This window comes from Heptranchias perlo, unplaced genomic scaffold, assembly GCF_035084215.1.
Source record: "Heptranchias perlo isolate sHepPer1 unplaced genomic scaffold, sHepPer1.hap1 HAP1_SCAFFOLD_50, whole genome shotgun sequence".
In the NCBI taxonomy this organism is placed as follows: Eukaryota; Metazoa; Chordata; class Chondrichthyes; order Hexanchiformes; family Hexanchidae; genus Heptranchias; species Heptranchias perlo.
The window spans coordinates 4,334,744-4,347,107 of NW_027139516.1; the positions used below are offsets into that span (position 1 = coordinate 4,334,744).

The following is a 12,364-nucleotide window of genomic DNA, read 5'->3' on the forward strand; positions in this document are numbered from 1 at the left end:
CTAGAATGAGGGAGAGAAAGGGAGAGGCAATTAGAGAGGAACAGAGACAGGGAGAGAGAGAAAGAGTGAAAGAGGGAGAGAGGGTGCTCGAAAGAGGGAAAGAGAGGGATAGGCAATTCGAAAGAGGCAGAGAGAGGAAGACAGAGAAAGAGAGACAGAGGCGGAGAGAGGGAGAGGGCGAGAGAGAGAGACAGAGAATGTGACAGAGAGAAACACAAAGAGAGAGGCAGGGAGAGAGATACAGAGAGAAAGAGAGAGGGAGAGACATGGAGGGCAGAGAGAGAGAGAGACAGAGAGAGGGAAGGACAGAGACGGAGACAGAGAGAGAGACGGAGGGAGAGAGTACACAAGGACAAAATAAATGTATCAATTACAAAAGTGCAGAAACAAAGAGTGGCAGAGACAGAGTTACTCGGAGATGCAGAGAAACAAGGAGTCGGTTATTTAGATTGGAGATAAAAATAAAGAGAGAAAAAAACATATATTATATTGAGAGAGAGACAACACAGATATGGATTGAACGAGAGTGAGACACTGACAAATAATTATAAAGTGATAGGAGTGGAGAGGTAAATAGACAGAAGAAATCAATTCAAAATAACGAGAGACTGAGAGCGAGGCAGAGCAGGAGAGTGTCAGACATAAAAATACAGTAAGAGAAAGAGAGAAAGAGGAACAGAAAGCAAGGAAAATAATAGAAAACAGGAGAGATGGAAGAAATACAAAAATTAAAACGGAGACTGAGAGAGATGGAATGAAATACAGAAACAGATGGAAAGAAGAGATCGAGAAGTCAAATAGAAACGGAGAGAAAGAAGGAGACAGAAGCACAACTGAAGAGAGTGAGAAACAAACAGAATAAAACAAAGACGGATGAAATGGGAAAAGGAGATCCACAGAGATAAACAAAGAGAGAGGTGATGCCTGGAGGCCCCACAATAAAGTCACTCAGTCTTGTGTACCTGAGCCTGACCATTACTTACTGCAGGAGTTTCCCAGCTGCTCTGTGTAGTAAACATTCATCTGATAAACGAAAGCCTGAGATTCATTCAGCTTCAGCATGTCTGAAGGAAAAGGACGATTAAAAGGTGGAAGGGCTGTTAAACGGATTGTTAATGACACACTGTAAAAGATCCCACAGCAGAGGATAGATCACCATAGCAACAAGAACGATTCCAGGAGGGCTATAGGTGGTTTGAACTCCTGCCGACTTAACTTGGTTACGTTGTGGACATTGAGAGTCAATCAATCTTGGGTTATATTTGTCTGAACCAATTGTTGATAACCCGCCGTCCCAGAGGTGTGATTGTTTGTTTAAAGGGTCTTTAACATCTGGGCAGATGTTGAGTGTGGAGAGACACAGATTCACCACGACTGCTCCAATCTCCCCTTTCACTTCCTGGCAGCACGACCTCACCTGGAATCTCCATGATTGCTCGCTAACTCCCAGCTTGATGCCTCGATGCTGGTTTACAGATTGCCTGTGAAGCAGATGACCTGGATACAAGAGAAACTCACGCTACACTACAACATTATCCTTAAAAATACCTGGAATCTTCCCGGCAAGCTTGAGCCAAACATAAGGATATAACTGTTGTTATGGGATCTGTCTGAGATACATATTTAATTTCCAAACAGTTATTTATTTTGGGAATTCAGAGTGTGTTGTTTTATTGTTGTTAAAGCAATTCTAAATCTGGCTAAACCAAAGATGTTGATTAAATTGTAATTTCAATTTTTCTAGTAAATTAATATTAAATGTTTGTTTTGTTCATAAAGCCATGGTTTGTGCCTGAAACTTTATCTTTAGGATAAAGAACCCATTATTTAAATGTAACATTAAACATCGTGGAGACAAAAAGGAATTGCCCCAACTTACAGTGTAAAATCACTTTGCACCTTTTTGCTCCTCCATCTGTACCATGTGTAACTTTCCCAGTGAGCTGCTGGATTCTGTAATAAATCAAATCAACTCTTACCCCTTCTGCTGTGTTACTAAACTGGAGAGGGTCCCGCAGCACTCTCCTGTTCTGTTACTGTTACAAATATTATTATTGTTTCAGATTAAAGAAAAATATGAAGAATGGAGAAATGGATTAAACCCCAGATCAGGACTACATTCAGATTGAGTCCAATTTTACTCTGATTTATTTAACAGAAGCTAGAATTACATTCTCTACACAAAATGGCTCATTGGACCTTTCCTCCGAATGTCTGGTCTCTCTTTCTCTGTACTAATTAAGTCCAAATGACCAAATGTTAATCCATTTTTTTGCAGAAGTTCATATTTTGGTCTTTATTTCCCTCACTGCACCGCTGTCTTTGTGTTAAACACCAGCTGGTGCCAGTCTCACACAGTTTGTATCTTTAACTATAGTGGAACAATGATTTAATAGGAACACCAAATGAACCCTCTCCTTGTCTCTCACCGTAACAAGCTGCTCCTCAGTGAGATGGATGCCTTATTAACGGCCATTATGTTTCAAGATCAGGACGGCCATTTTGTTTAAGCTTCATTGCGGCCAATTTGTTCCTGATCACCATATTGCCCCCATTAAGTTGGCCGCCTTGCCCCTCAGTTAAATGGCAGCCTTGCCTCTCAGTAAGATGGCTACCTTACTGGTGTCCATTTTGTTTCGGTTTCATGGCATTGAAGTTGTTGTTCATAGATTCATGGTTTCAATGTAACTATGGCACAAGAGGAGGCCATTCGGCCCACTGTGTGTGTGCCGACTCTTCGAAAGGGCTGTCGAATTAGTCCCATTTCCCCCTCTGCTCTTTCCCCAGATCCTTTATGAAGGCTTTGTAATCGTAGTTGTATAATGGAAATACGTGTATATGTATAGATGCAAATTGATGTTGTAGTTGTTGCTGTAATATATAAATACATGTTGTTGTTGTCGATAAAGATTGTTTCTCAATCTTTTACTCTTTAGATTCTTCTCCTTTATAAACTGGGCTTTGTTTCTGTGTAAATGAGTGTTGCTGAGAGATTGTCCTTGTAACTGAGTGAGGGATCTTACTGTGTATTAGGTTTTTAATAAAACTGTTTTGCTTTCGCTGTTTTAAACGTCATGAATTTGTTTGAACTCTTTGGCTAATTGGAAAAATCCACAAACTGTAAGTTGATCATAAACTACAGGCTTTTTGTCCACTGCTAATTAAAACAAGAGAAAATAGCAAAGGGAAAGTTCGTTCACCTTTGGAAACTGCAACATAAAGGGTGAAGTAGCAAAACATGCCCAGGGTTTGTGTCCCCTGCTCCAGGAACAGAAGAGAAAATGAGCACAGGGGCAATTTGGACCCTGCAGCAAACACTAACCAGGACAGGCAGACAGACCATCACCATTCAGGGGAGGGACGGGGGATGGTGAGTGAGGGAATGAGTGGTAAATCAGGAGAGAACACGCAGCAAACTTGTATTAGAGAGCGAGAGAAGCAACTTGTGCTCTTCAGTCTGCCCTGAGTGTCTTTCTGTCTCTCTCTCTCTCCCAACTTTTCTCTCTTTTCTTTCGATTCTCTGCTTTGTAACTGGGGATTTTGTTTGTCAGTGGTGTTTGCTGAGAGATTGCCTGCCTGTGTAATGGGATGAGTGAATGACTGAGTGTGAATGTGTTTGAGTGAGTGAGTGTGAGGGAGCTCTGGGCTCTTACTGTGCCTTTTTAATCGCTTGCTTTGTTCTTAATCAATTCCTTTTCACAATCTCTCTCTCCAGAGGAATTTGTTTGTGGATATGCTGTAACATAAAGATGTGGAATGAGAATGTTTGGGAGGAGGAGGATTCCATGTTCAACAAGCTTTCTCTCCACAGCGGACTGACCGAGGCCTTCACCAGAGGCTGCACGCAATGGGGCTCACGTGAATTTTGTCTGGGTCACTATGGGATCAATGGATCACGGTGGGATCACTGGGAACAGTGTGGGATCACGGGCTGCTGGTGGATCACTGGGACACTGCAGGCTCACTGGTACATTGTGGGATCACTGGGACACTGTGGGATCAGTGGGACAATGTGTGATCATTGGGTTGCAGTGGTATCACTGGGACACTGCAGGTTCACTGGGACATTGTGGGATCATTGGGTTACGGTGGGATCACTGGGACACTGCAGGTTCACTGGGACACTGCAGGTTCACTGGGACATTGTGGGATCACTGGGGCACTGTGGGACCAGTGGGACACTGTGGGATCATTGGGTTGCAGTGGGATCACTGGGAACCTGCAGTTTCACTGGGACATTGTGGGATCATTGGGTTACTGTGAGATCACTGGGGCACTGGCGGCCATTTTGTTTAAGATGGCCGCCTTACTGGCCGCCATTTAGTTTCAGCTTCATGGTATTAAAGGAGAAATTTCTTTACGCATTCTATGTAATATATAAATATTATAACACACGTTATTTTATATACACAAGTTGTTGAATACAAATAAAGTCTCTCAAACTTTTACACAAAATGCAGTTTGGATACTTGGACCTCTGGTTGCAACGTGAAATCATTGGGTGCGCATTGGGAACACTGGGTGCACTGTGGGATCATTAGGATCATTTTGAGAGCACTGGGACACTCTGGGATTACTGGGGCACTTTGGATCACTGGGTCACTTTGGATCACTGGGTGCACTGTAGGATCAGTGGGTCACTCTGCGATCACTGTGGGATCACTGGGTGCACTGTGGATCATTGGGACACTGTGCATGACTGGGGAACTATCACTGTGTGCACTGTGGATCACTGGGACACTGTGGATCGATGGGGCACGATCACTGGGTGCACTGCGGGATATTTATTTACACAGTTGGGTCGAAAGGCACTGTTTACCTGCTGTACATTCGATGTAATTCTACGTAGTATATAAATTGTTGTTGTTGTTGTTGTTCTTCTTCTTCTTCTTCAGGGAATCCTAGAGAGACTTCTTTACCCAGTTGGGCCGAATGGCTTCTTTCTGTGCCGTGCTATATTCTTTGCAACATATATATATATAAAGATAAATATATTTTACATATATGAATAAGTTGCTGCAAAATAGAAATAGCAGTTTGGCCGAATGGCCTCGGTGCCAGACTGTGCTGTACTATACATTCAATGTAAAATATATATAACTATATAATTATATTACATATATTATACTGCATGTTCAAGAATTTGTTGTTGTTGTCAAATAAGGAATTCAAAGTAAAATCTTTACCCAGATGGGCCGAATGGTCTGTTTCTGTGACGTGCTGCATTCGATGTAATATTTATTTAAAGATATATGATATTGTATTATACATACAAGAAGTAGTTGTTGTAAACTGGAAATAGCAGTCGGGCCGAATGGCCTCTGTACTGTGCTGTACTCAGCATTCGATTTTAAATATATATAAATATTTCATTAGATTATAGATTGTATTATATTTTCTACTCCAGAAGTTGTTGTCAAGTAAGAAATTCAGGGGAATTTCTTTACCAGATGGGCTGAATGGCCTGTTTCTGTGCCGTGCTGTATTCTATGTAATATATATATATAAATATATGCACGGGGTTAAATTCGATAACCCCCGAATCCGGGCGCGGGGGTCGATTAACCCCCACGTGATTAACCTGCACTCGGTCATTGAGATGCAGACAGCCCGTGAGATTGGTGCTGCCTGGTGATTTACCTGAGTCCTGCGAGCAGTCAGGCCTGGCTGCGCTGTTGAGCGGCTTCTCACCAGCAGGGGGTCCCCGATATTGCGTGAGTGGTCAGCACCTCTTCAAGGCAGCCTGCACCTCTTAAAGGCAGCCTGCACCTCTTAAAGGCAGCCTGCACCTCACAAAGTCAAAGATTTGATTGAGATACAATCCTCCGGGGTCATTTCTTCTCCTACAGTTTTGATTGGCAGCTTCTTTTGAATAAAACAGATCATTGCTTAAAATGACTGGCTCCCAGTCACTGTTTTGAAGCCATTTGTCAGCCTGTCTTTTTCAAACTGGTGAGTCTGTTTGGAATCTCTGAGAATGTTAATCAAGTCGACAGCTTCCATAGTGTGTGAGAAAAAGACAACAAAGAACCAGGATGTTCGAAATTTCGGTCACAGTTTCGTATAGCATTTGTGAATTATTTATTATTTTCTTTTCCAATAAGGATCTGGTTGAGCTTTACAGTAAAACTGTAGTCTTACTGATGCTATTTGTTTATTCTCTTTCTGTTTCATCAATTTGTTTGGCAGTTAAAGTCTAAAACAAGGTCTAGTTTAGTGTGAATCTGTCACCCTCTGAAGAGCAGGCACTATTCGGCACTGGATAGAACGAGTGGGCTGAGATAATCTGAAGGGGTTTCACTGTTCATTATCTGGAACCCTTCAAATGTTACATTGATATCAGGACAAGTGGAAACACTGAGACATTGAGAGTGAAGCCTCACCTATCAGAGGAGCTGCTTTTTCAAACTTAGAAATACAGCTGATTTCAGCAAAATTTCACTTCAATAAAGTAGGCAAAAAGGCAACTATCTCTGAACTGTCTCCACTATCTGAAAAACACGGAGATTTTACTGATCGGGGAATAATGATCTTGTTCAAAAAGTACGAAATAAAAATCAGTTGCAATCTTTTTAAAATAACGATCTGATTTAAAGCATTCTCCAAACAAACAAAAGCACCGAGCATTCCCAGGACATTGAGAGATTATGTGAGTGGGCAAAACTGTGGCAAATGGAGTTCAATGTGGGGAAATGTGAGGTCATCCACTTCGGATCTAAGAAAGATAGATCAGAGAGTTTTCTAAATGGTGAGGAGCTCGGAACTGTGGAGGAGCAGAGAGATTTAGAGGTCCAAGTACAGAAATCATTAAAAGCTGGTGGACAGTTATAAAAATAATTTTAAAAAGGCTAATAGAATGTCGGCCTTTAATTCAAGAGGGCTGGAATATAAAGGGGTGGAAGTTATGTTACAGCTGTACAGAGCTCTGGTTAGACCCCATCTGGAGGACTGAATTCAGTTCTGGGCACTGCACCTCAGGAAGGATATATTGCCCTTGGAAGGGGTTGCAGCTCAGATTCACCAGAATGATATCGGGGCTAAAAGGGTTAAATTATGAGGACAGGTTGAATCGACAAGGCTAGTATTCCCCTGAATATAGAAGATTAAGGGGTGATTGAATTGAGGTGTTTCAAATGATTGAAGGATTTGATAGGGTGCAAAGAGAGAAACTACTTCCTCTGTTGGGGGATTCTAAAACAAAGGGGCATAACCTTAAAATTAGAGCTCGGCCGTCCGGGGTGATGTCAGGAAGCACTTCTTCACACAAAGGGTAGTGGAAATCTGTAACTCTCTCCCACAAAATCTGCTGAGGCGGGGGTTCAATACGAAATTTCAAAACGGAGATTGATAAACTTTTGTTCGGCAAGGGTTTTGAGGATTAAGGAACCAAGGCGGGTCGATATAGTTAAGATACATATCAGCCGTGATCTAATTGAATGGCGGAACAGGTTGAGGAGCTGAATTGTCTACTCCTGTTCCTATGTAACAAGTTCATGTGGCTGAATGGACTTCTCTTGTTCCTATGTAACATGCTTGAGGGGCTGAATGGACTCATCTTGTTCCTATGTAACATGCGCGAGGGGCTGAATAGCATCCAGATCCTGTATAACAGTCTCGAAGGGCTGAATGGCCTCCTCCTGTTCCAGTGCAACAAGCTCGAGGAGCTGAATAGCCGTGTCCTATTCCATTGTAATAGTCTCGAGTTGCTGAATGGCCTTCTGTTCCTGTACAACACGCCTGAGGGGCTGAATGGCCTGCTGCTGTTCCTAAGTAACAGCCTTGAGGGGCTGATTGGCCTCCTGGTCTGGTGTAACGGGCTCGGGGGCTGAAAGGCCTCCTCCTGTTGCTACCTGACAGGCAGGAAGGGTTGATTGACGTCAAGTTCCTGTATAACAGGCTCGAATGGCTGAATGGCCTCCTCCTATCCCTGTGTAACAGGCTTGAGGGTCTGAATGGCCTCCAGTTCCAGTGTAATGGGCTTTAGGGGCTGAATAGCCTTCAGTTCCCGTATAACACGCTCGATGGGCTGAGTGCCCTCCTCCTGTTCCTATGTAACAGGCTCGAGGGGCTGATTGGCCACCAGATATGGTGTAAGGGGCTCGAGGGGCTGAATGGCCTCCTCCTGTTGCTATCTGACAGGCTTGAAGGGTTGATTGGCGTCTAGTTCCTGTATAACAGGCTCGAAGGGCTGAATGGCCTTCAGTTCCCATATTAAAGGCTAGAGGAGCTCAATGGCCTCCTTCTGTTCCTGTCGAAAAGCCGTGAAGGGCTTGCCGCCATTTTGTCCAAGATGGCCACCGTACTTGCCGCCATTTTGTCCAAGATGACCGGTGAACGAGCCACCATTTTGTCCAAAAATTAGAGCCGGACCTTTCAGGAGCGAGATTAGAAAACATTTCCACACACAAAGGGTGGTAGAAGTTTGAAACTCTCTTCCGCAAACGGGAATTGATACTAGCTCAATTGCTAAATTTAGATCTGAGATAGATAGCTTTTTGGCAATCAAAGGTATTAAGGGATACGGGCCAAAGGCGGGTATGTGGAGTTTGATCACAGATCAGCCATGATCTTATCAAATGGCAGAGCAGGAACGAGGGGCTGAATGGCCTACTCCTGTTCCTATGTTCCTATGATATTATTTATATGGAATTTCAACAGGCATTTGATAAGGTTCCACACAAGAGATTGTTGGCAAAAATGAAAGTGCATGGAACTTGAGGCAATGTATTGACATGGGGAGAGAATTGGTTAGGAGATAGGAGACAGAGAGTAGGGACAATGGGCACATACTCCAATTGGCAGGATGCGACTAATGCTGTCCCCCAGGGATCTGTAACTGGGGTCTCAGCTTGTCTCCATAATTATCAATGACTTAGATGAAGGAACAGAGAGTCGTATATCCAAGTTTGCTGATGACACTAAGTTAGGTGGTACAGTAAGTAGTGTGGATGCGAGTGGAAAGTTGCAAAGGGACATTAATAGATGAAGTGTTTGGGCAAAACTATGGCAGATGGAGTTCAATGTGGGGTAATCCACTTTGGAACGATGGTCAGGGTATTTTCCAAATGCTAAGAAGCTTGGAACTGTGGAGAAGCAGAGAGAATTAACGGTTCATTTACATAAATCAGTAAAACCTAACGGACGGTCCAAAAAATAATTTAAAAGGCTAACGGAGTGTTCGCCTTTATCTCAGGGGGCTGGAATATAAAGAAGTGGAAGTTATATGACAGTTATATAAAGCTCTGGTTAGACTGCGTCTGGAGTAACTGCGTTCAGTTTTGGACACTGCACCTCAGGAAGGATAGATTGGCCTTGGAGGGCGTGCAGAGCAGATTCACCAGAATGTCACCAGGGCTGAAATGGTCAAATTATGAGGACAGGCTGCATAGACTGGGCTCGTATTCCCTCGAGTATAGAAGATTGAGGGGCGGTCTGAGCGAGGTGTTTAACATGTTTAAATGATTCGATAGAATAGAGAGAGAGAATCAATTTCCTTTGAGGAATCAAGAACGAGGGGGACATAACCTTAAAATGAGAACCATGCCATTCAGGTTCGAAATCAGGAAGCACTTTTTTACACAAAGGGCAGTAGAAGTCTGGAACTCTGTCCTCCAAAAGACTGTGGATGCTGGGGGTCAACTGAAGCTATCAAGACTGAGATCGATAGATTTTTGTTGGGTGAGGGTATCGAGGGATAGGGAGCAAAGGCGGATAAATGGATTTGCGGTTCAGATTATCTCTGATCTAATTGAAGGGTGGAACAGGTTCAAGGGGCGAAATGGCCTCCTCCTGTTCCCAATGGAAATGTTGAGAATATGCTTTATTGATGCTGTGATGCCAGGTCCCACACCTGTCAAAACAAGGCAGGTCACATTTGGGAGTTTAATAACTTTGAAATGAACATTTTTATTTTGTGACTTGTGCAACTTCGATCAATTGAATAGTTATGAAAGAGAATCAATGCCGTCATTCTAATTTCTGGCTGACAACCAACGCAGAGGTTTCCGTAGTGTAGTGGTTATCACGTTCGCCTCACACGCGAAAGGTCCCCGGTTCGATCCCGGGCGGAAACATTATGTTGGGGCAGATATTTTTTTTATCTGTGAAAGAGCCGGTCCTGTTAAATTTAACACAAATTCGTGGTCTCACGAGCACTGAACATTTTAAACCGAGCCCTTCAAAATACAGTGTGTAAAATGAGAAGGGATAAAAAGTTCATCGCACAAAATAAATTATTAAAGTTTTCCAACTTCCCTCAGCAGCCTTTCATTCTGCAAAATAACGTTATCGGTTAATTAATGGTGAATAAAACAATGATTGTTTTTATTTCTTCCATGCGATTAATATAAAAAGTGCACAAAAGTTGCTTTTTTGACCGGGAATCGCACCCCGGCCGTCGTGGTGAAAGCGCCGAATCCAAACCACTCGACGACCAGCGAGTTTAATTTGCTGTGTCATCAGATTTAACATGGATTTCTCTTTCTCTGTGATTCAGCTTTTAATTCTTTTTAGTTCCTGATTGCGGATATTCCCGTGATTAAATAGGAATAAAGTACAATAGGTTCAGGAAAACCCGGGAGGTGGCATCCCGCTCACTGAGCCTGTCGAGCAGCATTTATCTTACCAAGCACTGGAGTGAGTGAAACTTCCTCCGGGGGGGCGGGGGGTCTCAATGTGGAAAAGGTGGAGAGTGAAAGGGCCCTTTATCAGTCAGGATGGCCGCACAGTCTGAGGTTGTAGTTTTCTTTAGAGGCATGGGTTCGAATCCCACTTCTGATATTGGTTACTTTGACTCCTATTTTATTTCTTGCTTGAGCTGCGGTTGATTTTTCGGCCCAGTTGATTTGCTCTTCCCGCAATAACCAACCCGGTCTCCGTCCACGGCACGTTTTGACGCCCACCGGCTCATCTCTAAACCGAGCTTTGAACGAAAATATGCTGGAAGCACAAGGCGGTCATTCAACAACTATGGAGAGAACAGACACTTGGGGAAATGCACCATAGGAATAGAGTAGGACATTCAGCCCCTCGAGCCTGCTCCGCCATTTGACATGATCATGGCTGATCTGTGATCGAACTCCATATACCTGCCTTTAGCCCATATCCCTTAATACCTTCAGTTGGCAAAAAGCTATCTGTCTCAGATTTAAAATTCGCAATTGAGCTAGCATCAATTGCCGTTTGCGGAAGAGTGATCCAAACTTCAACCATCCTTTGTATGTAGAAGTGTTTTCTAATCTCACTCCAGAAAGGTCTGGCTCTAATTTTTAGACTGTGCCCCCGAGTCCTAGAATCCCCAACCAGCGGAAATAGTTTCTCTCCATCCCGAAAATGTCAATGACACAGTCAATGAAAGGCGCAGTTCACGAAGGCGGCTCACCAGCAACTTCTCAAGAGCAATTAAGGATAGGCAATAAATGCTGACCTCGCCATTGACAGCCACATCCCATGAATGAAGACAAAAAATGTCGCCTGCATGGCCGAGTAATTTCCTGCTGCTAAACGACGGGAAGAATGAAACCATCGGCTTCAGCCCTTTGAACGAACTGGATACACTTGCCGTCGAGCTCAATCCCCACTTGGTCCTCTGCCTCGAATATCCACTGCATCAGAAAATCCTCCATAACATAGAATCACAGCATGGAAACATCATAGAAGGAGGCCATTCGGCCCATCGTGCCTGTTCCAACTCTTTTTTTTAATTCATTTATTGGGGTGTATATATTGTAAATGTATTTTCTGGAGATTTATTTCTCTATGTCTTATTTTTCATCACACACAAGTACATAACACAGATACACAGAGATATAATGATAACCACCACACAGTTGCACCCAAATGTATTTATAAGTGTCACAGATGCAATCATATATATTTATAACAAGATATATCATATTGTAAAAATAATCAAAATACATTTATAAATGGCACCCATAACATAAACACTCACTTTATAAAGAAGCATGACATCCATTTATACACATCCATTGTTTAAATTTTCACACTGTCCTGTTAGCAGTCCTGAACAAAGTCCACACACCGAAAGTCTCAGCGTTTCTTCAGATGCTGCCCGTCCAGTTCCTTTCCTGTGATGTGATGATTCTGGGTGCCGGGTGTGTGTCATTGGATTTGCTGCAGTCATGCTGCCGCAGACAGGTGAAGGCTGCTTCTGAGGCTGTCTGACACCCGGTGGGAGTGGGCGGGGATTTGGTAATCTGAAATAAATTAAACGGTGTATGAGAAACTTTCATAAAGGTCAACATCAAGGTCCCTACCATTGAACCTCCAGGCGCAATAGCGGCACGTCTGATTTAAGGTGGCGTGTTTAAATCATGTCGGGGTCACACTTGTTCTTAACGCTGGT

The 12,364-nt window shown here is 43.2% G+C and overlaps 1 non-coding gene across 1 annotated transcript; it reads left to right on the top strand.

Moving 5' to 3' along the window:
- The first annotated feature begins 10,000 nt into the window (after window positions 1-10,000).
- trnav-cac (transfer RNA valine (anticodon CAC)) lies at window positions 10,001-10,073 on the top strand. Its single transcript has one exon. It is a non-coding gene; the product is annotated as a tRNA-Val (tRNA).
- The last annotated feature ends 2,291 nt before the right edge of the window (window positions 10,074-12,364 follow it).